This window comes from Pogonomyrmex barbatus, unplaced genomic scaffold, assembly GCF_055798465.1.
Source record: "Pogonomyrmex barbatus isolate J1 unplaced genomic scaffold, ASM5579846v1 scaffold2, whole genome shotgun sequence".
Taxonomy (NCBI): Eukaryota; Metazoa; Arthropoda; class Insecta; order Hymenoptera; family Formicidae; genus Pogonomyrmex; species Pogonomyrmex barbatus.
The window spans coordinates 25495642-25522049 of NW_028297116.1; the positions used below are offsets into that span (position 1 = coordinate 25495642).

General features: G+C 36.4%; 1 long non-coding RNA gene across 1 annotated transcript in view; it reads right to left on the reverse strand.

Annotated features, from left to right (window-relative positions):
* Positions 1–26134, reverse strand: part of LOC148936843 (uncharacterized) — a 32045-nt gene extending 5911 nt beyond the window's left edge. Inside the window, exon 1 of the long non-coding RNA XR_016139027.1 lies at positions 25262–26134. This is a non-coding gene — a long non-coding RNA (uncharacterized LOC148936843). The remainder of the gene's footprint in view (positions 1–25261) is intronic.
* Between the last annotated feature and the right edge of the window lie 274 nt (positions 26135–26408).

Consider the following 26408-nt stretch of genomic DNA (forward strand, 5'->3'; position numbering starts at 1 on the left):
CCCGACCGATCAACCGTCGGGGCGCCGACACGGCGATCCTTCCGCGATCCCACCGTCGCGAAAAGCCCGTCGAACAGCGGACGCGGCAAACCGGTGATCACGCGGCTTCACGTGCGCGCCGCGTGAAACAATAGACACACGGTAAGGCCACCGCCGCCGGCCCCGCTACCGACCGCGCCACCGAACATCCTCGCGGAATTCCTGAGCGCGTTCGGCGAATTATCGCGGGGATTCCGACAAAGACATCCCCCGGAACTACCCCGACCCGAGTCCGGCCGACCCGTTCCCGACGACTCCTGACCGATGGCCGGCTCGGGTATATTAAGCGATTCCGGGAGATAAACGAGACCTATCTCCGGCGAGACAGTAACCAGTCAGATACTGCTCTCGATATTCCTAATCATCTCCAGAAAAAGCGATCTAGGGTGCTATCGTGCCAGGAGCTTCTGGCCGATCACTCCTCTAAATCCACCAGCGCACAAGTATTCACAGGTTGAGGAGCTTCTCAACCTGGGCTCCACAAAGAGAGCCCTTGTGCACATATTCTTCTGATCGAGAAGCAGGGAGTTTCCTGCATTCGAGCCGTCATAGCACTACACACAGCTGATCAAAACAAGACGGCCGAAATCCCTGCGCACCGTCGCGCCCGCGCCTATCGAGGAACACACCAGAATTCGGAGAACCGATCGCAAGCAAACGATTATATATAATACTTAGAAACCGCGCGTCTTTTCGCCGTACCAACGGCAAAATACCTGTAAATACTGTACATATAAAAACAGCCAGTCGGCATTGTAAATATAAACCTAGATATATAAGGAGACACGATATTTTATTTCTCGTACCGAATCCTGACCAAAAACCGATCGACGCTATCCTGTGAAACCGATCGACGCGAAAATAAAGACGTTTTAAACTTACTCTGATCTTTATTTATTTTGCCGAAAAACTTTGATTATTCAGATTATTCAGATTATTCACTGTGTGTGTGTGTGTGTGTGTGTGTGTGTGTGTGTGTGTGTATGAGCGCGCGCGTGTGTATGCGTTTCTTCCGCAAAAAAATTAAATTCAGCGTAACATAATAGCGTAAACAGCATAAAGTACTACTAACTAGGCGGAATTTGATGTTCAAATGAAACGATGTGATTGGTCGGCGCAAGTTACGCTTACGCAAGTTATATCGCATGTGACGGCACCCTAAATGCGTAGACACTTTTGAATGGTTGCGATACGCGTAATGCGAAAAAACTATGCCATTGGATGGTACCCTTAAGCCTAGTCTACAATGACATAACATAAGGCTATAAGGTTGTAAGGCATGGTTGTAAGAACTTACTTAAATGAATTATTTTCATTTCTTATACTTAACAACCTTACGTTACAGTATATAGCATAGTTATACTGTGACGTAAGATTGTTAAGCATAACAAATGAAAATAATTCATTTAAGTAGGTTCTTACAACCACGCCTTACAGCCTTATGTTATGTCATTGTAGACTAGGTTTTAGGGCCGCAGCACACACTTCTGCATAACGCATAATGCATAACGCATAATGCATAACGCATAAGAAAATGAACTAATCATAATCCTTCATTTCTATCCTCATAATGGCAATAAAAGATTCTGATTGGTTAATTTTTTTATGCATTATGCATTATGTGTTATGCAGAAATGTGCTGCGGTCCTTATTCTTATTATTTTATTATCAGGAGATCGATGTAACTTTTCCCTTAAAGTGGAAACGTAAAAAGTGAAAAATTTCACGTGAATTTACAATCATGTACAGTTTCGCGGGATCATGTAACTCTCTTAAACATGAAATTTTTTACGTGAACTTTTTCGCCATGTACCCTAGTTGCGGAAAGGCGAAAATCTAGGAAAAGGAATTAATAAATATGCTGAAATTAGAGAAGATTAAGGCTCCGTTAGGATTAAATGTGTATAGTACATAGGATAGAATTAAATATACATATACAATCGGTTATTAAAAGATGTATATAATACTGTATCAATAAAATAATTTTCTATAAAACCTATGAAACTATGTTTTATAATTTCACTTTCCACGCATCCAAGCTACATTCCGATATTCCAGTATTGGCAGTGCTGCGAGTATATTTCAAAATATATTACAGTAAACTTTCGATGAGTTCATGCAAGCATGTAACGTCATAGATTATGTTGCCATTTCCTGCTTTCGTTCCTGCGGCTGTATGTCTATTAGTCTCAGTCCACAATAAGTATTTAATCTTTAAGCCGTAAGAAATTGACTAATTAGAGTCGATTATTCGTCGATTAGTCGATTATTTTTCTCATATTCGATTATGATTGGCCAATTTCTTACTTCTTAAAACTTAAATCACCTATTGTGGATCGTCACTTAGGTCTACTGTAGACCTATTCTCTAACTTCTTAACGACAGTGTCGTTAGTCTCGGTCCACAATAAGTATTTAATCTTTAAGTCGTAAGAAATTGACCAATCATAGTCGATTATTCTTTTCATATTCGATTATAATTGGTCAATTTCTTACTTCTTAAAGCTTAAATCATCTATTGTGGACCGACACATCGTTGCGCAGGTATAATATATAGGAAAAAAGCTGCATAACGACATACCTAGCTAGTAAAATTGTCTTTAAGAAGTTAAAGAATAGACCTACTGACGAGATAAGTGTCGGTTCACAATAGATGATTTAAGTTTTAAGAAATAAGAAATTGACCAATTATAATCGAATATGAAAAGAATACTCGACTATGATTGGTCAATTTCTTACGGCTTAAAAATTAAATACTTATTGTGGACCGACATTAGGGCACTCGTAGTAGAAAGATGACGACCATGAAAGAAATAATCTTGATAGATGCAAAAAGTAATAAAACCATAGATGTCTATATTAAACTAAATTGTTAACATGTTATTATCGAGATAGCGTGACTTGTGTCCGACAATGTTTCCGGTGTATGCGAGAAAATGGTCGCTGCCACCACATATTTAAAATAGTTATTACTTGTGATATTCAACAAAGTTTTGTAATAATTATTGTTTCATTTAAACAAATTGTGTGAATTCCAAAAATAATATTTATTTTAATTTTATTTTAATTGTTGAGTAATCAGAAAGTCCATTTAACTATGATAAATAATATTTATAAAACATACATTAAACTTAACATATATTAAAATTATATATCGCGCTAACATTATATATATATATATATATATATATATATATATATATGTGTATTTATAATATAAAAAAAACATAAAAAATTAGGATTGTTGTCATGAAAAACGCAGAACATAAAGGAGTTTTCAGAACATACAAAAAATGTAGTTTAACATAATAAAAAGGAAAATAAGAAAGAAGCAAAATATAAAAAGAAATAAAAATGAAAATTATTACAAAAATTTAAAAAGTTAATTCTTATAAAATAAAATGAGTTTGGTCAATTGATGACGTTGACTAATTGGAATAATTTCCTTATTCAATTTATTCGAGTATGAAAATATCCTTATTGTTAAATATTGCCCACATATCGCAGTTATTAGTTGAACACAGAGTGGAGTATCTATTCCAATTTTTAATTCATCGAAACATGTAGTATCTAATGGAAATACATTTGTATTTAATACAAATTTTCTTACTTTAAGTTTACTTACTTACTTTAAGTAACAACTTTATTGTATATATCTCTTTTTAGAATCTGCGTATGGCTGTCTTTTGTTAAAAAGAAAAATATTTCAATATTTTTCCAATATTTTAAAGCTATTGCTTCAAATAGTTTTCTCTTTTAAATGAAAATCTAAAATATTAAAAATTTCGTTTTCACCATAATCTATAAAATTGCATTAATCATTATTTATATTTCATGAAACATTTATATATTTATTATAAATGTAAAACTTACTTAAATAGACTAACATCATCTTTTTTTGCTTATGACATTTTTGATGCAACAAGATATTGACATTTTTACAGAAACTTAATGACTATACACATACTAACGCTGTAAAATTCAAACAAGTATCACGTCACATACACAGAACTGTCGCCATTTTTTTGCATACAATCGGAAACAGCATCTAACGCAAGTCCAAAGTTTTAGTTAGCAATCTAGTTTAGTATAATCTTTAAAATTATGTTAAGCAAGAGCGATTAGAGCACAAAACGATAAGAAAGTAAATAATATTATTGTGTTATGTCCAGCCTGAAGTAAAATTGAAAAATTGAGAATTAAGAATTAAAATTTGCGAACGGAGTATGAATGGGGCTTGGAAGAACGCCAACAGCTGCTCTCTCGAAGGCCAAGCGTGGAAACGTGATCCCTCGAGTCCGAGTGCACTGATAAATTTCGGCACTAGGTCAGCAATGCGAGAACACTATAACACTATTCCACAGACGTACGCTGGTCGGTCAAGAAACTTAATTCCTACCAGGGATAAACCTTGTGCAATCAGTGGGATGGGGAGAATGAGATGAGGAGTTTTTAAGAGAAATAAAGAGAATTTAAAATTAAATTAAATTAAATGTTTAATATGATTAATGTTGTATTTCCTTTTGAGAAGCAAGAGAAATGATGTGGGCGAGTAATGTGCGTGTATGTTATCGTGAGTGTTTTAATTGTTCGGCGGCCATTGGGTAGAATTTCAAATAGGGAAAGTGTGAGTGTAAGAGTGTATTAAGCGATGATCCTACTCAGTAATACATTACAAAATATGTTTGGGAATAAACTTAAATTAATAAAAACGAAAATATGATATTATTTAATTAATGCGCGCGCGCGCATGTGTGTGTGTGTGTGTGTGTGTGTGTGTGTGTGTGTGTGTGAATGGAAAATTAAGGAGAAGAGTAGGTTTGAATTTATTTCTCCCTTCTGGAGAAAGAAGTGAAAGATCAAATGATTCCGGAAAATCTATTTTAACATTAGGAAACAGGAGTTCTTCATTATCAGAGAACAAAGGACTGGAAGATAGGGCTTCGAAGTCGGTGATAGGTTCAGAGTCAAATGCATAATACGGATTTCTAGCGGGATCGGTAGAAAACTCGAGGAAAAGCTGAAAAAATGAGTCGAGAGGAGATTCAGGAGAGCTTAATGAGAGAGAAAAGGAGAGAGAGATTCAAGAGAGGTAGTAGAAGAGGTTGACAATAACGGTTCGGTAGATTGTTTCGTTTCGCTTTTTTGTTTCTGACTCTGAATGCCCACCAGGCTCTACCATTATAATAACGACGGAATTTTAATAGACGGTCAGATTTTCGAATTTTAGAAGGCGATACTTCTGTTTGATTCACTACGGAGAAGGAAAAAATGAAATAAGAGAAATTTCGCACATAGTAAGGGTAGGAAAGGAACCTAGGAAAGACAGAGACAGAAAAGTGCGTAGATAAAGAATCCGGGAACCTTCGAGGGCCTTCAGAAGATTCCAAGTAGTCTGCACTGGTATAAAGATCATACTAGTGGTTGCGCGGCTACGATTGCCGGTTTACAATTCTATTTCAGCCAATCACAATGTAGCAGGTCCTGATTACGGTCAATGTGATTGGTAATAGTAGAATCGTCAATCGGCAATCGCTAATCTGATATGGCCTTAAGAAAGAGAGGGAAAGATAGGTAAAAGCAACCGGGAACTTTCGAGGGCTTTCAACGAAATTCGGAGGTCCCAAGTAGCACTGGTGTAAGAAAGAAAGGAAAAGATAGAGAAGGAAGAGAGAGAGAGAGAGAGAGAGAGAGAGAGAGAGAGAGAAGGAAAATAAGAGAGAAGAGAATAAAGAAAAGAGAGATATAGCTTTAAATAAAGTAAGTATAAAAATTCGAAAATTGTAATGAAATTACTTCATGATCCATAAAGACTTACTGATCGATTAAAATCGGAGTGCTAAGGAATGAGCCTGGATATTCTTCTGGAAGATTGACTTGCTCATTGCCTTTAATTTATGTTAAATAGATAATATCGAATTAAATTGTGACGATCAAGTTTATGAAAAAGAAAAATAAAGCGTTGAAATAAATGGCTTAATGTACTAAAAAAAATGAAATAGAGTGGCTTAATGCACTAAATAAAAAATTTAGAAAAAATAGCTTTTGTACTGAATGAAAAAATGAAAATAAGTGCTGTGCGCTTCAGAAGAGCACTGTTTTTACAGGCTGGCCAGATTCTTGTAGAAGAGAGATGCTGATTCTGGGAACCTGAGGTAGCTAGGTGGAATAAGACAGGATTCGAGCTAGACAGGATGTTTACAGGATGTTTAAATATCGTGTCTCGCTCGTGCCCATTGTATGCTTATGCTTAATATATAGATCTTGCAGATCCAATCTGAGGATTTATAATATTTAATAATATTCTTTTTCTCATTAAATAAAAGCTCGTTCTAATTTGAATAGTTGGAGTGGTTACAATTCTCTTTCTCTTGCTTCGTGTCTAGTTATCTTATTAGTAAAAGATCGACATCAATATTTTTGTATAAGAAAAATATTATTAATAATGCTTTTGGGGAAAGAAAAGAATCATGGAGTCACTGAACGTAACAATTGTAATAATATTATTATGATACAAAATGGATAATCTAACAAAGAATTGAATAACCAACAATTACTTGCATGAACGTTATTAACTTTACAATTAATAATTTGTATAAATAATGGGTACCTAAAAAATAATGGGTACCTAAAAAATAATAATAATTAATAATAATGTTTCTAAAAAAAATGTTAAAATGTTTAAAATGTTTGAATGTTTAAATGTTTCTTAAATGTTTAAATGTTTTTTAAATGTTTAAACGTTTTAAATATTTAAATGTTTCTTAAATGTTTAAAATGTTTCTTAAAATCGCTATCTGTTAAAGAATTAACTATATTTATGTAATTCTTAACGTAGTCGTGATGTTAATATCTTTTTTGAATATAAAATAATATATTTTCGTTTTCTGTAATATCTGATTTGGATGAATCAAATAATTGTATTAATTCAACTAAAATTGTAGTTGTGAATGCCATAGTTACGTGTGTATATAGGGTGATTTAAAACAACCGTTTGTCTTTAAAATGTCATATTCCTCAGACGATTCTAAGACGATTTTTCCTTTATCAAATTTTTATCAGAAACTTAGTTTTTGAATTATAAGGGAAAATAGTTCGCGAATTACGACCGCGTACAGAAGATAGGCAGAGGCGGTACAACTCAGCGGGCATCCGACGCGGGTGATTGCATGTGCGTGTGCGTGCATCCCCGTGCGCGCGCGCGCGCGCGCGCGCGTGTGTGTGTGTGTGTGTGTGTGTGTGTGTGTGTGTGTGGTAAGCTGCAAGCATGCATGTAATCAATATTCGCGTATAGCTATCAGCTGATTGCATCGAGTGCCTTACGTAAACGCCCGGAATGGGTAGTGAGTTGCATCGCTCCTGCTTATTTTCTGTATGCGGTCTGTAATTCGCGAACTATTTTCTCTTATAATTCAAAAACTAAGCTTTTTATAAAAATTTGGTAGAGGAAAAATCATCTTAAAATTCAGGAATATGATATCATTCAGGAATATGATATTTTAAGGACAAACGGTTGTTCTGAATGTACATTTCACCCTGTATATACATTTAACCACTAAGTAATCTTCTTGGCAGTACTGCGAATATCGTTCCGCTATAGGTTGGAAAAAGCAATGGAAATAATTACGAAACGCATCACCAGCACTGCTTTATGACGTCATATTCTCAGCACTGGCAGTGAATATCGAAATGCAGCCATACATAATCGCTATACGTGAAAAGTTTCACGTGAAATGTCAATGCGTGAAAAATAAAAAGTGAAAAATTTCATGTGAAGTTACATGATTGACTCCCAGACCTTTCTGATATACAGTGGAAATACAATGAGGGGCATAAATGAGGTCCTTTTTCGATGTAGTTCTGTCTCTAGGAGATGAGCGCGCCATTCATGGATTGTCGTTGCACCTACTTCCTAAGGTCCAGCATCAAAAACCGAATCTCAGTTTTTGCATATACATTGCTCGCATGTAAAAGACTTTAATACAATTATTCATGCAATTATCATTTACATACAATATAATGTAAGAATTAGACGACCGTAAGCGGTCATGAAAGAGATTCGGAATATAAACAGCTAACAGAGAAGAGCCGTCGTGGTCGTGCAAACTAAGTGTCAGATTAGTAAACGAGGGATCCCGAGTTCAAATCCAGTCGGTCGTTTATTTTTCCGAATCTAATAAATATCTTTCAATAAGAATTATATTTTAATTATAAGTATAATTATTATATTTTAATTAAAATAAAATTAGATTAAAATATAATTATTATATTTTAATTATAACTATATATATACTATACTTGTATTATTATTCTCCTATTGTTCCAGTAAACACAAACTATAAAAGATATTTCAAAATAACCATATTTTTTTAACGTATAATCATTAAAATTTTTTTATGTCAATTATTTGATAAATGAAATATGAATAATTGTAAATGAATAATTGTATTAAAGTCTTTTACGTCCAGGCAATGTAGAATGTATGCAGAAGCTGAGATGCATTCGGTCTTTGACGCTGATCCTCGGAAAGTAGGTGTAATGACAATCCACGGATGGCACGCTTATCTACTTCTAGCTAAGAAAAGAACCTCATTTATGCTCTTCATTGTACTTCCCTTTTTTCTGCTGCGAAAAACAGTTAATCGCACAACATGTGGCATGTTTACTTAAATCAGCGGAAGATCAAGACTGCATTCCATTATTCACTGCGAGTACTTATGCTATAACATCATACAAGTGTACTGTGGGCACAGATGTCTATTATGACATATATATAGTCAGGATGATCAGTTCTCGGCTGCGTACAGGTACAGACTGATTCTTTCGCGACGAATTGTCTAGTGCTCACTCGTATTGTCGAAAGAAATGTCGGGTCCACGTATCGATACCAGATCAATACTTATTCGAATTGTTTGAAGTAAAGTCGTTAGTCAAAATAGAGTCAAAGAATACCGGGTGAGATTTCACATTATACGATTCAAATTACAACAACTCGTCTATCCTGACAGTTCGATCGTCCCGATCGGCGTCAAGTTAAAATAAAATAATATAACTTCAAATGGAAAATATAACGCACAGAATAGAAATGAACGCAATACAATAACATTAGCAAAATAAATACGATAACATAATCGAGAACCGCGTATAATATAAAATGCGCAATCAGTCGCATGTCCATGGTTTTATCCGATCTGCAAACACCACGCCGTTATACGGTGCGTTATCTGAAATCCCGGAATGTCTTGCACAACATAGCGATCCGAATCTAAGACCTCGTATACGATTCTTACGATATACGATTCTTTATATTTCGGAGTTTTTTGTTTGCTCCCGGGGTAGTGTTGACATTCACAATCATTATGTAATCTTCTACTTTATAAGTAGTCGCCACTTTATGCGTATACGATCATACATTTTTTTACTCATAACTTGGTTGTCAATTATTTTATCTGCAGCGGTTTTCCTTAGCTCTAATAAACTGCGATCGTTCGCACTCTGATCGTTTAAAACTAAGCGCAAATTATCGTTGATTTGTCCGAGCTGGTCTAGACCAAACAATAATCGGCTAGGAGTACTTCCGGTTGCTCTACTTATCGTATTGTTATCGTGAATTCTACTATTTGAAGTATTTGATCCTATTTTTTGGATCATCGCTTAACTTTGCAATCATGGGAGTTAACATTCTATTGAATCTTTCTACTTGCCCGTTGGCATATGGTGTGCCTACAGCAACCAAGACATGGTCTGTTAATTCTTGGCAAAATTTTTGAATTTGTCACTCGTGAATGCGCTGCCGCGATCACTAATAAAACGTCGCGGTTTACTATAATCTCGAAAATAACTTTTTACATGTTTTAAAATCTCGAAGAAGTGGACTTACAAGAATAAAGTATAAATTTAGTAAAACCATCTACGATTGACATTATATCTAGTCTTTTCCGGTTTTTTTCTAGCAGTTCGTAATAATTTATATGATAAGTCTGAAACAGTAGATCTCCTTTCGGGATAATGTGCAGATATCCTTTCGGTTTTCCATTCGGCAGCGAGATTCTGCATCTTAAGCAGTTATTTATATAATTTTTCACCTTTTATTACATATCGGGAAACCAGTATATTTTTGTAATACTTGCGATCATCTTACTAATGCCCATATGACCAAGATCATCGTAACAAGAACGTATTATCTTCCATAGATTCCGGCACATAGAACAACAATTTTTGTTTATTATTTATTTTACGGTAAACGAGTCCATTTCGCAATTCGTACGATTTGTCATCCGTCTTCTCTAGCTTACCGCGGATTTTACATGTTTTTTAATCTTGATCTTGTTTTATTGACAGAATTCGTTCAAACTTCTATTTCCTTCCAATAATAAGATGCTATTACATCAGCTAAGGGCGTCTACGTGCACCATGCGTTACCGGATCGATGCACTATTTCATAATCATACTGCTGGAGAAACATAGTCCACCGTACTATCCATGGACTGACCGTTTATTTGCTAAGAGTAAATCGGAAGCTATCACAATCAGTGACAATTTTAAATCGGATTCCGGTCAAATATACGAATCTCTTTATTGCGTATACCGTAGCCAAGCACTCCAGCTCAAAGCTGTGATATCGAGACTCTACGGGCATCGTCCTATGACTAAAATATGATACAGGTCTAAAACGTCCGTCATCCTGCTTTTGTAATAGGATGGCGTCGAATCCGCTTGCGCTTGCATCGCAGTGCAATTCCGTGACTGCAGTCGGACTGTAGATCATCTAACCAAGGTTGGTTTATTGGACAAATGCTCTCTCAATGTATCAAATGCGTTATTCTCCTCGATACCGAATTTAAATTCAGTGCCCTTTTTTAATAGGTCATACAATGGCTTTGCTATAACAGAAAATTTCGGAATGAACCTCCGAAAATAACTAGTGAATCCTATAAAGTGCTGGACTTTCTTGATACTGCGCGGGAGCGAATAGTTAACAATCGACTCAATATTTGTCGTGCTTGGTTGAATACTATTTTGATCGATAGAATACCCTAGGTAAATAATTTTATCATATAGAAAAAAGCATTTGTCCAACCGAAACTGAAGCTTATGCCGTCGCGCGATCTCCAACACTTCGCGTAAAATAATCAAATATTCATCCACATCCTCCGTAACTATTAATATATCATCTATGTATATCAGGACTTTATCTCTCTCAATCATTGGCTTATATATGTTATATACATATCTTTGGAACACGCGGCGCGTTAGTCAAGTCAAACGGCATTCTTAAAAATTCGAACTGTCCCATAAGCGTAATGAAAGTATACTTGATGGAAGGTTCAGCCATCCGTATATGATAAAATCCGTTTTTCAGATCTAGTCTACTATAAATTTTTTACCCTTTAATTTATCTAAGTGATCTTCGATTATCGGGGTAAGAAAATTATCTTTGATTGTAATCTTATTCAATTCTCTATAGTCAACGCAGAGTCTTAGGCTCCCATTATTTTTCCGAACAAGCACTATCGGATTAGCATAAGGGGAGGAACTTTCTCTAATTATCCCTTCTTTAATTAGCTCATCTAATATGACTCGAAGCTTTGATTTATCTGTGTCGCGCTCGAAAACTAATAGGCTGCTCATGCTTTAAGTATATGTTCATCTCAGGCTCGTGTATCAATAGTTGCAACTCTTTGTTGGAGAGATACACATCAGCATAAACTTTCTTTAACCTAACTACCGCGTCATTATAAACACCAGGGCCAACATGTAGTTGCAGTTCGCTTTTGTCGACATAATCAATGTGCAACAATTGCTCAATAAAGTCGACTTCAAACGAAGAATCAGACGTGTTTCGTAAAATTCACAACGCTTCGCCTATCTCTATTTTTATCGCAGGATTCGAGATAAAATCCCTGTCTAACAACGCTGGGATACTCATAGTCATATCCGGAACGATAAAGAATTTGACATGCACGTCGACATCATCAATATTAACGGGTTTTTCGAAGATTCCTAATAGTTCGATCCGCGAATTGTTGATGCCGCTATATTGACAATTATTCTCTACGATAGGAAGACGACAGTTAACTAGCACATAATTTGATTTTATCAAGCTAATCGGCGAATTGGTATCAACAACGGCTTTACAACAATATTGACGTGTGTTACCTTCGTCATCGATGATCTCGTAACAAAGAGGGATACTACATACAGTTCGACATCTTTAATCGTCTGGATTAAATTCATTTGAGTCGACAATCCAGTATACTCGTCCCTCGAACCTTTAGAGCGATGGTTGGCCTTCCCTTCAGCGACGGTCCGCGTTTTCCTACATTCGGCTGCACAATGATCTCTTCCCTTGCAGTTGAAGCATCTCATCCCTCGTTGTGCCATGACAGTATCAGCACACTCGGGAACGGCCGCCCTAACGTCTTTCCTCGGCTTCATCGGCTCCTTTCCCATAATGTTTCGTTCGAATCTCAAAGGAGTCTTCAGGATGATCTTTTCGAACACTTTCGTCAACTCGGATGCGCTCTCAAAATTTTGCAATCTTGCCTGGTTTCGCAATCTCGGATCTGGTATACCATCGATTATATAATCGATGATTTCGCTCGACTCGATTAGCACTCGATTCGCTAAAATCACTTTATCGTTATGGTATTTGATAAAGCTATCGTTGGCCTGCTATACTCGACGCTCAAATTCTTTCCTCAACGCGAGTTTGCGGACGATGGTCGAACATCTTCTTCATTTCAAGAGATTAATTGTGTTCAGACTTATGTCGGGTTTCGAGTGAAATCAACTTAAAGCTTTTCCTTTCAAATTACCAGCGCCTTCGTTGCATTGTCGTCTACATTATAGGTTTTGCGCAACAATCCAACTTGTTGTTTCCTTCTCCAATAATCGCTATCGTCGAACTCGCTCAGCAGGTCCTTGATCATTCTTATGTCGTAGCCACGGGACTTCGAACGTCACTTGAGGTTATCCGATCTCTCAACTCCGCTTCGCGCCCTCAATTCGAGTTCTTGCCGCAATATGTCTCTCTCACGCCGAATCAGCTCGAACTTGAAATATTCGCGAGCTCTTTCTTGCGCAGGATCCCGGGCAGCCTCTTCGCATCGAACGTCCCCGTTACACGACGCAACATTCTCTGTTTACCTTTCCTCAATAGCAGTCGCCATTTGATGTGTTTCGCCCGATGCATTAAAGGCGTTGCTTCCCCAACGCAGAAGTAGATCGGACTTATTGCCCGTTGTTGGGAGACCTTTCTCCCGCAACAGTTCCTTCAACTGGAGACAATACTCTTCATTTGCCATTACCGATGCAATGTCTACGCTCGCGACACAATAGCGCAATTTTTGCCGATACACAGCGACAATCGCGCACGTTTCTTTTCTCAACAGTCTTTATCGATCGCGCCGAAAACGCGTGTGTTCACTCGAGGATTAAGGATCCAACTATTTCACTTCGAATTCCACTTCTGAAAGCTGTAGGTGGAGTTTGAAAAGAAAAAGGAAGAGAGTTATTATATTTTCTCTTTATTCTATATCAGTTCTCTGTGTACAGGCTGTGTACAGGCACAGACTGATTCTTTCGCGACGAATCGTCTAGTACCCGCTCATATTGTCGAAAGAAATGTCGAGGCCATGTATTGATACCAAATCAATACTTATTTGGATTGTTTGAAGCAAAGTCGTTATTCAAAATAGAGTCTATACCGGGCTTATACCGAGTGAGATTTCACATTATACGATTCAAATTACAACATAAGATAAGTCAACCTTTAAATTTGCAGAATATATAAGCCTAAAGAAGAAAAAAATTGTTATATAAACATAGATTATTTACAAATTTATTGAAAAGTTATGATGAAAATATAAAAGGAAATACAAAAGAAATGTCAATTTTAGTTTATTACAATACAATATAGGAATAAATCAACAATTTACATTTAATCTGTTTATCTAGCTGTTTTCTACCTCTCTTGCTTATAAGATTAAACGAGATCTCTAGTGGTATTATTTTACATATTCCAAAATAAAGCTTCTGAAAAAGTTTTATCAAAAGAGGAGATGGACCATTTTTGGAATTCTATTCATAATTTTCAATACTTTGTTAATCGCGTTAAAATTTTTAATTTTGTCTATTTTCCAATTTATTTATGTAATTGTTTTAATAATTTACCGAAAATAAATTTTAAGCTTTATATCCGAATATGAAAATACAATATTTTCCACATAATTTTTACATCGCACTCTAGGCTACAGATGTCTATGTTAAACTAAATTGCTAATTAGGACTTTGGATTTGCGTCACATGCGGTTTCCGAGTGTATGCGAGAAAATGGCGGCAGCTTATGTATGTAACGTGATACTTGTTTGAATCTTACAGCGTCAGTGTATGTATGGCCATTAAATTTCTGTAAAAATGCCAGTATCTTGTTGCAAAGTATCGTAATAAAAAAAGATGGTATTAGTCTATTAAAATAAGTTTTACATTTATAATAAATATATAAATGTTTCATGAAACATAAATAGTGATTAATGCAATTTTATAGATTACGGTGAAAACGAAATTTTTAATATTTTAGATTTCCAACTAAAAGAGAAGATTATTTGAAAAAAATGGCTTCAAAATATATGAATTTTTCCGTTTAATAAAAGACAGCCATATGCACATTCTAAAAAGAGGTATATACAATAAAGTTGTTACTAAAGTAACAAGAAAATTTGTATTAAATACAAATGTATTTTTATTAGATACTAGATGTTTCGACGAATTAGAAATTGGACTAGATTCCACACCGTGTTCAACTAATAACTGCGATATGCGAGCAATATTTAACAATAAGAATGTTTTTATACTCGAATAAATTGAATAAGGAAATTACTCCAATTAACTTTCAATGTCATCGATTGACTAAACTCATTTTATTTTATAATAATTAACTTTTTAAATTTTTGTAATAATTTTTATTTTTTTTTAATATTTTGCTTCTTTTTTCTTTTTATTATGTTGAACTACATTTTTTTTATGTTCTGCAAACTCTTTCATGTTCTGCACTCTTCATGACGTTTATAGTTTTTTACATTTTTTTTTATATTTTATATATATATATATATATATATATATATATATATATATATATATATGTAACGACCGAATCACCCCCATTATAATAATATTCGCGAATTTTATAAACATAAAATTCTTAGTCCCCGATCGATCAACCGTCGGTACCGACACGGCGATCTCCTCGTGATCTCACCGTCGGGTAAATTCACGTCGAATACCAGACGTAGAGAAATCGAAATCGCACGGCTTCACGTGTACAGAGCGTGGATAAACAATAGACGCGCCGATTGGGTCACCGCCGGCCCGCGCCACCGAGCATCTTCGCGAAATCACCGAGCGCGTTCAACGAATTATCTCGAAGCTTCTGGCGAGATCATCCCCGGAATCGCCCCCGACCCGAGTTCGACCGACCTGTACCCGACTACTCCCGACCGACGGCCGATTCGGGTATATTAAGCGATTCCGGTGGATGATCAGGACTATCACCGGCGAAACATCGCTGTACTGCTCTCGATATTTTCTATTCTTATCCAACACAAGCGATCTAGGATGCTTCCTAACGCACCAGGAACTTCTGGCCGATCGCTCCCCTCACCAAAGCGCACAGGTTAAGGAGCTTCTTAACCTGGGCTTTAAAAGCAAGCCCTTGTGCGCACCATCCTCCGCTAACGGTCAAGAAGCAAGGAGCTTCCTGCATCTCAGCCACAGCGCAACTCAAACATCCCAATCTCAGCCTGACGAGAGCGGAAAACTGGACGTGCGAACAGCTGATCGACCATAACACGCGCTCCGAGACCCCGCGCACCGTCGCGCCCGCACCGCGTCTACCAACGCAAACGCGCCGGAACAGACCGCGAGCGAAGTCTATTGTAACGATTCCCGGAATCCGCTACGCTTTTCGCGAAATAATGTAAAATCAGATTCCAGGAAAATACACTGTAAATATTGTACATACATCAGATTAGCTTTAAAATAAATAAGCTTATATAATAATAGCTTATATAATAAATAGCTTTAATATAAATACTTGTATATAACGAAGTAGTTGCTCGATATTTTATTTCTCTCCGAATAATCCTGACCACACCCGACCGACGCTATTCCGCGAAATACGCCGATCGGGAAGCTGCGAGAAAGAGGAAACGTTTTAAATGTTAACATGATATATAATTTTATTATATGTTAAGTTTAATGTATATTTTTTAAATATTATTTATTACAATTAAATGGGCTTTCTGATTATTCAATAATTAAAATAAATATTATTTATAAATATTAATATTATTTTTATAATTTACACAATTTATTTAAGTGAAACAATAATTATTACAAAACTTTGTTAAATATTACACACAATAATTATTTTAAATATGTGACGGCAGCGGCCATTTTTTTGAATACACCAGAAACCCTATCGGATGCAAGCAACGCTATCTCAATAATAACATGAGGCGTTTTCCAACAAGAGACAAAGTTGACACAGTGAATCATTTCATCCTTGTTGTTTATTGATATTAAACAAGGATAAAATAATTCACTGTATCGAATATGAAAAGAATAATCGATTATGATTGGTGAATTTCTTACGGTTTAAAGATTAAATACTTATTGTGTGGACCGACACTTATACTGTGTCCTTCTGTGTCTCTTGCTGGAAAACACCCATGTTAACAATCTGTGGCGGCACCACATGTAATCGCATGCGGATACGCCTTTAGACGAAGTTTCCAATCTAGAATATATTATCAAGTTCAGATTTGAATAAGTTAAATTACGTTTTTCCCTGCAGTTCAGTTCAGCTTTCGTTTGAGTATATATTGTGAGATTGTAAAAAAAAAATAAAGTTGTTGTGTGGCTTGTACATTTCGAGATCGTTATTTTGAACACTAGGAACGTGGGATCCTAAAGACGGCAAACAAATCCCCACATTAGTGACCCCGTGATCTCGAAATAGAGTAAGAGAGCACAATGAACAACGACAACGGTGGACCAAGTAATAGCCCAGAACAACAGATATAGGCAAGAATACATAACGCACTCAGCCTTTAGTTCTTTATCGGCGGGCGACTTATTGCTAAGCAGAGGATTGATACGCTTCGTGATGTAAAGCTTTTGCCTTTTTGGCACGAGCATCCCGAACTCTGGTTCTCACAGGCGAAATCGCAATTTCACGTGCCAGATTATTTCCGACAATTCAAAATTTCACGGGACTATATGCAAGCTTAACAGAGACGCTTTGAACGTCGTGGCAAGAATCATATAGAAGCCCCTTTAGGGAGGCAAGTATGACAAATTTAAAACACTCTGCTCATACATTACTCCCCAGCAAGCAAAATATTAGCAATTTGCTAGCAGATTAGCAACAAATTCAATCAGATATTGACTGCAAATCCATAGCCATCTGTGTCCGCATTAGGCTCGGGATTTGTCAACAAAGCCTGCTGACATGCTATGCTAGCAGATTGGCGGCAAAAATCAAGCAGAGCCTATTAATATACTATGCGAACAGATTGGCGACAGAAACTGAGCAGAGCCTATTGACATGCTATGCCAACAGATTGGCAAAAACTAAGCAGAGTTTGCTGACATACTATGCGAACAGATTGGCGGCAAAAATCGAGCAGAGTTTGCCTTTGTTGGACGATTACGTCTTGCATCAAACACATACATAAAAATACGTAAATAATAAATGCATGTTTAAATTTTGATTATGATTTCGCTTATATAGAAAGTTTGATCAATTTTGCATGCGAGAAACGGACGCCATCTAGCGGTAGTTTTCCAATTATTGTGTTTAAATATGCGTAATGACAAGCTCTGCTCGATTTTTGCTGCTAATCTGCTGGCATAGCATGTTGGTAAGATTTTGATATTTTTGAGGATAGTTTGCTCACATCGTCAAATATTACAGACTCTGCAATTTGTTGCTTTTTTGTCATCAAATATTGGTAGTAGGTTCTGCTAAAAAATTGTTGCAGGTTTTGCTATCGGGATCAATTTTCGTAGACCAGAGGCTAAGAAAACTGATGACCGGTTTGGAACTCGATTCCGTCTGTTAGCCGAAATAAAGGTTCTCGGTGGAGAGAACTTCAATATTGAATTGTTGAATCTATATCCAACGGCTACCTACTCGATCACAAGAAACGATTTCCGCTCTAAGACTTGCGGCTGACTTAGACGAAGCGTTATTAGCATCTTTGGCGGATAAGATGGCAGAGATCCAAACTCCTTGTATCTCTCCCGTTACGGTCCCACAATACGCCGGCAGCAGATTTGCAAACAGACCGGATCAGCAAGCGAGTTCTCTCCTCGTAGAACTTATTCAAAGTAAAGAGGCGCTCAGTGCAAGGGTAGAACGAATGGAACGGACCTAACAAAGAAGATCAACATCTCGCAGGATCAAGTCTGACAAGTCTGAATCGGTAATAGATGAGTCTATAGTAAAGGAATGCTATTATCACCGCCGGTTTGGTGGGAAGGAAGTGAAATGTATTAGACCGTGCTCATTCAAGGAAACTAACCTCCCCAGCCATCGTCTGTTATAGACGGTAGACGATGGCTGTGCTGTGCAAAACCGCCTATATGTTAGAGACAGGATGTCCGGAACGTTCTTTCTTGTGGATATCTCGGGGGCGGACATCTCGGTACTTTCGAAAGCTGCAGGTAACACAGCTGTAGACACAGCCCAAGCTCAAGGAAACTCTTTAGCAAATGGAAGTACAATCGACACATTCGGTGAGAAACTCTTGTTCTTGAGTTTCGGTAGATGACACCCATTTGACCACGGGGTCAATCATGTAACTTTTCCCCTAGGATGGAAATGGTGAAAAGTGAAAAGTTTCACGTGAACTTATGATCACGTACGATTTTGCGGGATCATGTAACTCTCTCAAACATGAAAATGTGAAATTTTTCATGTGAATTTTTTCGTCATGTACCTTGGTGGCGGAAAGGCGGAAATCTAGGGAATTAATAAATATGCTTTGGAATTAGAGAAAATTAGGGCTGCGTTAAGTATACGTAATACATATACAATTGGTTATTAAAAGATGTATATAATACTGTACCAATAAAATAATTTTCATTAGCTATAAAACCTATGAAACTATGTTTCATGATTTCACTTTCCATGCATCCAAGCTACATACATAATCGCTGTACGTGAAAAGTTTCACGTAAAATGTCAAGGTGAAAAATGAAAAATGAAAAGTAAAAAATTTTACATAAAGTTACATGATTGACCTTCACGTCCCAATTGACCACTAGCCACTCACAGAGATCAGCGTCTAAAATTTTTCCACTGTTCAAGCGCTGTGAGTGACTAGTGGTCAATCGGGACGTGGTCAAATGGGTCACCTGTCTCGGTATTCGACGATCTATTCGATGGATATAGGTGGAACCCGTTTGACCACATTGCAATTAACCAATAGCCACTCATAGCGTTTGAACAGAGGAAAACCTCTAGCCATCCGTCGCTGTGAGTGGTTATGATCAATTGCAATGTGATCAAGCGGGACGCTCCCAATGGACAGGATGAGGTCCAATCGGACACATTGGTCGATTGGTCGATTAAATAAAAAAATTTTTGATAGATGGCTCATTAGAAAATTCTTAAGCATCAGCTGATGTGAATGGTGTGTCCGATTGAAAATGTGCGCGTCTAGGACGCTCTCGATGAACATTCCATATCGCAGCCATACTTTACGTCATCATAGGCAGATCTCCTTAAGCATTTTGGGTTACTCGTGGATTTGAAAAGGAGATGCCTCGTGGATTCCATCTCTACTGGTCTCTCTACTAACGGACAGCTATGTCCGGTTTCCGACCCAGTAGCTTTATTCATTTTTACTACAGAGTTCAGAATTTGCCGAGATTCTATTACGATTTCCTGAGAACCAGAGCAGCACAGCCCGTAGCAATGATTGAGCATCCTATTAAGCATCACAAACAAGGAGTCCACCAGTGGTTGAACGGTTTCGTTGATTAAACTTGGAAAAGCTGAAGATCGCGCGTGCAGAGTTCACATTCATGCTTAAGCAAGGAATCTGTCAACTATCGAAAAGTCCATGGATTTAGTTCAGAAGGCATCAAGTGATTGGCGTCCCTGTAGCGACTACCGTCGATTAAATGCAATCACTATACCAGAGGTATCCTATCGCGCACGTCCAAGAGTTTTCATACTTCCTATGGAAAAAAGGTTTTTTCGACTCTGGATTTGATAAGAACATGACGAGATTTCAAATTCCGGTCGCTAAAACTAGTATATCTACGACGATAGTAACTACGCTATTTAGGTTACTCGAATTTAATTGAATGACCTTTGGTCTTAAAAATGCTCCCCAAATCTTCCAGAGATTTATAAACCATGTGCTTCAAGATTTCGATTTTTGCTATGTCTATATAGACGACATATTAATCGCTTCAAAAGACAAAGAAGAGCATCTGCAACACCTTGAACAAATTTTTCTATAACTTAAAATGTTCGGATTGAAGTTGAATGTCGCAAAATGCGTTTTTGGCGCTCCAAATGTCTTTCTACGAAATAACTAAGTGAGGGTTCAAGACCTTTGCAAGATAAAGTCGAAACTATCGTGAAGTGTTCCAAACCAACAACTGTTTCAGAGCTTTGCCGCTTTCTCGGTGTAATTAATTTTTACCGACGCTATATTGGGTGCTTTCCATTTAGTAACACAAGTCGACACAAGTATCGTTCTATCTTTCTTGGCTTTCAATGATTAACAAGGACAAAATGATACTTGTGTCAACTTGTGTCACTAAATGGAAAACACCCATTAAGGGAGCTGCTCACGCACTTAATTGCATGCTACAGAGAGTTAGGAAGAAAAATCACAGACCAATGCTTAGAACAAAACTAGCTTAGCGGCTTTTGAGTTATGTAAAAAAGGAGTGATTAAGCGGCACTCTTGGCTCATTCTGCATCTCGAATACTTCTTCGCCTCACTACAGACGCTTCAAAGCGATGGGCGGCGTGGTCAAACAATTTGACAGAGGTAGTTGTCCTTTCGGATTTTATTCTAAATCATTCTCTACTAACGCAGTGTAGTACAGCACGTATGACGGAGAGTTGTCAGCGCTGTACTATAGTATTAAATACTTTAGATATTTGCTCGAAAGTACTCAGTTCACCATGTATACAGACCACAAATTATTGATTTATGCATTAATAAAAAATCTGAGAAAGCATCTCTTTATCAAATTAGACAATTAAGTTTTATTAGCCAATTTTCAACAACTATTGAACATGTCAGAAAAGAAAATGCAGTCGCCGACGCCTTATCAAGGATTAATGCGATTCGTTTTCCAGTGATCGTGCCTGTGGAAGAATTAGCATCCAAACAAGTGAAGGACATAGAGCTTCAACAAATTTTAAAATCAACTACGACATTACTCAAGATACGAAGCTTAACATTCGATATTGATAAGATGCCACTCTATTGTGAGGTTTCGACTGAAGACATCAGACCGTTCGTTCCTACAGCATTGAGGAAAAGAGTATTTGACGCCTTCCATGATTTAATACATCCAAGTGGTCGTATTACGAATAGGCTTATTTCAGCCAGCTATGTATGGCCCCCCCGAGAGATGCACCGAGAGATTCATGAGATGGCTCGGAATTGTGTTAATTGTCAAAGATCAAAGATTAGCCGCTATGCCCACATGAAGCCGGCAACCTTTGAGCTTAATGCGCACTTCCAACATATACACATTGACATCATCGATCCGCTAGTGGAATCTCAAGGCTACAAACATTGTCTTACAGTAATTGATCGGTTCTCAAGATGGCCGGTAGTTATTCCTGATACTTCCGCTAACACGATTTGCAATGCCTTCATATCACAATGGATAGCGCATTCTGATACTTCCGCCACAATCACATCAGATCAGGGAACTCAGTTTGAGTCAGCACTATTTAATGCACTCAGTAAAATTATTGGTACGACTAAGCAGAGAATCATCCGCCTATCATCCGCCAGTGGCTTGATTGAGAGATGGCATGGAATGTTGAAGGCGGAAATCAAGTGTCAAAATATGTCAAATTGGGTCAATGTCTTGGGGTGGGGCTCGTTTGATCACGTTGCAATTGACCACCAACCACTCATAGCGTTTGAACAGAGCAAAATCTTTAGGCATCTTAGGTTGCTGTGAGTGGCTATGGTCAATCGCAACGTGGTCAAACGAGACGCTCCCATGTCTTGGCTACAGTTTTCCTCGGTCTACGATGTTCCTACAAGGAAGATTTGAGAGCTTCTCCAGCCGAAATGCTTTACGGCAGTGCTCGGAATTAGTTGCCCTTTTCGATCGGCTTTTGAAGGTGACGCCTACTGCTCTCCCCCCCTCCCACTATCGTTCGAAGCTCGACGACCGAATCGCCACACGCTTTCAGGAGCGTTTCATATTAAAAAAGCGTCCAAATTGTATATTTCGCTAAATCATTATTGAAGTAATTTTTTTATTAAATTATTTTTATTTTTACAAACATTAAATTTTTTTAAATATATTTTATGTGTTATGTGTTAAATATATTTTATGTGTTATGTGTTAAATATATTTTATGATATTTAATGATAATAAATATGTTTCTAATAAAATTATTATATAATAATTAGAATAATTAAAGTTTTAACAATAGGTTTCCACATCATCTAGTAAGGTATATATTATTATTGGCATATTTTTTTAAAGTGGTTTTCTTAGTAATTTTCTTACTTAATAGTTCCTTAGTTTCCTGATAATAGTTTCTTATTTTATTAAAAAGAATCAAATATATGACTCGAGAAGAAATGAAAAATAAAAGTATGACCGATATAACTTTTGTTTGTTTAGATGTCATGGAAAATTAATTTTATTTTCTACTTGTATGCATGATTTTAGTAGAGATGATATATCAATAGAAATTTTAGAAAAACTGGTTTGCATCAGCAGAGATAGTAAGCGTTCAAAGAATGTTTTTCTTTTCTTGTACATCACTATCCTCGTTGATGCGAGCTAATTCTTTTAAAATTTCTGTGGATATATCATCTCTAGTAGAAATATTAATTTGATTTTTTGGATTGTTTACACAATCAAATCAAATTAGTATTTTTATACGAATTGCTCTTTCGTTTTTCTTATTCTTTATATATCATATTTTACAATATAGAATTTTATTTTCCTGCCAAACCATATATTTGATTTCTTATTTTTTAATAGAATAGGCGTACTGGGGAAACCACTAAAAAGAAAATGTGTCAACAATAATACCTCATGCGGAATCCATTGTTAAAACTTTAATTATTCTAATTATTCTATAATAATTTTATTATAAACGTATTTATTATCATTATTATCATAAGCTTTAGTATAAGTTAAAACTTTATGTATTATTTTTGTTATAAACAGTACTTAATTAGTATGTAATTATTCAAGTGATTTCAAAAGATCTCTTTCATTAGGAGGAGAGTTATGTGGCAGCACCACATGTAGTCGCGCGTGCGGACACGCCTTTAGGCAAGGTTTCGAACCTAGGATATATATTACCCAAGTTCAGATTTAAATAAATTATATTTTTCCCCGCAATTCACTTCAGCTTTCGTTTGAGTATATATTGTGAGATTGTAAGAAAAATAAAGTTGTTGTGTAGTTTGTACATTTCGAGATCGTTATTTTGAATACTAGGAACGTGGGATCCTATAGATGGCAAACAAATTCCCACAAATCTAGTTTAGTATAGACATCTGGGGGTCAATCATATAACTTCACGTGAAATTTTTCACTTTTTATTTTTCACGCATTGACATTTCACGTGAAACTTTTCACATATAGCGATTATGTATGTAGCTTGGATGCATGGAAAGTGAAATCATGAAACATAATTTCATAAGTTTTATAGCTAAGGAAAATTATTTTATTGATACAGTATTATATAGTATTATATATATCTTTTACTAATCAATCGTATATGTATTATGTACATTTAATCCTAACGCAGCCTTAATATTCTCTAATTTCGAAGAATATTTATTAATTCTCTAGATTTCTACCTTTCCGTCACGAAGGTACATGGTGAAAAAGTTTACGTGAAAAGTTTCACAGTTTAAGAGAGTTATATGACCCCGCGAAATCGTATATGATCGTAAGTTCACGTGAAACTTTTCACTTTTCATGTTTCCGCCTTAAGGGAAAAGTTACATAATCGACCTTTATGCTCTAGGCACACGAATTCGCCGATTTAATTCTTTTACAATTTTGCTCTCTGAATTACTTGTATCCATGTTGTAAAGAAACAAGGGCCGATAGTCATATAGGGGGTGTTTCCGTTTCATGCATGAAGCACATGAAAAAATGTCAATTTTATATAATATTTTGATATTATAGCATTTATAATATTCTTCAGATGATGTTTGTATTGTATATAATTTTTGTTTTTTCCCAAAAAGAATTGGAGTATTTATTTTATCTTTTATTTTCAAAATTCAGAACTTTTGTTATCCTTCCAATTTTGCTCTATGCATGAGCCTGCATGAAGCTCGCGAGGTGAGGCACTTTATGCGATCTCATGCATCGGAAGAAGAGACGGAATCATGCAATTGGCGGCAAGCTGACTTATGCATGCAAGAAGTGCGTATGAAGAAAAACGGAAACGAATTTCTATGCCTTCATGTGCCTCATGCATGAAACGGAAACATCCTCTATGAATATCGGCCCTTGTTTCTTTACATCATGGATACAAGTAATTCAGAGGGCAAAATTGTAAAAGAATTAAATCGGCGAATTCGTGTGCTTAGAGCACAAAGGTCGTTAAAGTATTCAATGTCGTCCATATTGATCCATGTTTCCAATATTGCATGAATTGCATAGAATCTATTCCGTTATTAGATGCGTATGATTAATGCATGAAATGTGTTGAGAACCGGAGAGAAACGGAATGGATTCTGCATTCCATGCCATGCGCTTGCCATTCATGCACATCATGCGTGAAACTCAATGCACCTGTAGTGAATTCTTATATTTAAGATCGTCTTAAGATAACATTTCAATCAATAGGATAGCTGTATGCTTACTTAAGCAATCTTAAATATAAAAACTGACTATGAAGGATCCAATCAGACATTGCCGATTGGTCGATTAAATAAAAAAATTTTTGATAGATAGCTCACTAGAAAATTCCTATATCATTGGCTGATGTGAGTGGTGTCCGATTGAAAATGTGCGCATCTGGGACCTCTATGAATACCGGCCAAAGTGTGCTCTTGCGCATAAAAATAAGGATGGACCAATGAGGATGGTGAAACAAGTAGCCGACCATATTAATATATTAGCCAATCAGTGTTTTTCTTGCGATATTCAAAATGTAGTAAAATAAAGAAAGGACAATTAATGAATTTATTTAATTGAGAACTACTATTGTGACTTTTATTATTAATAATTATTAAATTCTCTATTATTAAATCACATATCACGTAGTCACAAATTTGTTTATTTTACTATTATTTTCTAATATGAAAGGCCGGTCGTGGGGATTCGAAAGAATACATGTATATATATATATATATATATATATATATATATATATATATATTGTAATATATGTATATGTATATGTATCATTGTATTGTGACGTGTTATTCTAAACATGTTATTTGCGATAAATATCATCACATGCCTCGATAGTCGAAAGGATAAGATGCCTGCCCGGTAAGCAGGAGATCCAGGTTCGATTCCTGGCTGAGGTAGTATTTTTTCGCAAAAATAATTGCGAGTTTTCACGACTGGTTCGTGGTCGGGCCCCACCGTGACGCACACCCTCCCTTCTTGTTCCAACGCCATATCTGCGCAAACTGGATTCAAATTAGGTCTATCTGACGAGCACATATTGACTCCTTACACTATTCTATCTTTACACGGTGACGTTAAACCGGTTTAGTAACAACCATAGTTAGTGATTTCTTGTATTTAATTGGACCACAATTTTAGATTTAAAAGAATGTATCAATCTAACGCAAGATTTCACTAACTACGGTTGTTACTAAGCCGGATTAATGCCATGTAAACGTAGTACATGATACAACGAATGTCACATTCGTGTTCGTTCGCTAAGTATAATATACCCAGCTATATATATTTCCTGGAGGGAGGGGGGATAATAAAAGGGATTTTAATCGATATCAAAATACGGATTATCGAATTGTTATAAAATTACTACGTTAGAAGACCGCTTGTAGTGGCACGTAATTGGTGATATAACTATTTGAATTTATTTCATTTAGAAAATCTAGCAATCAAGAAGAATCTTGCCGAGGAGCT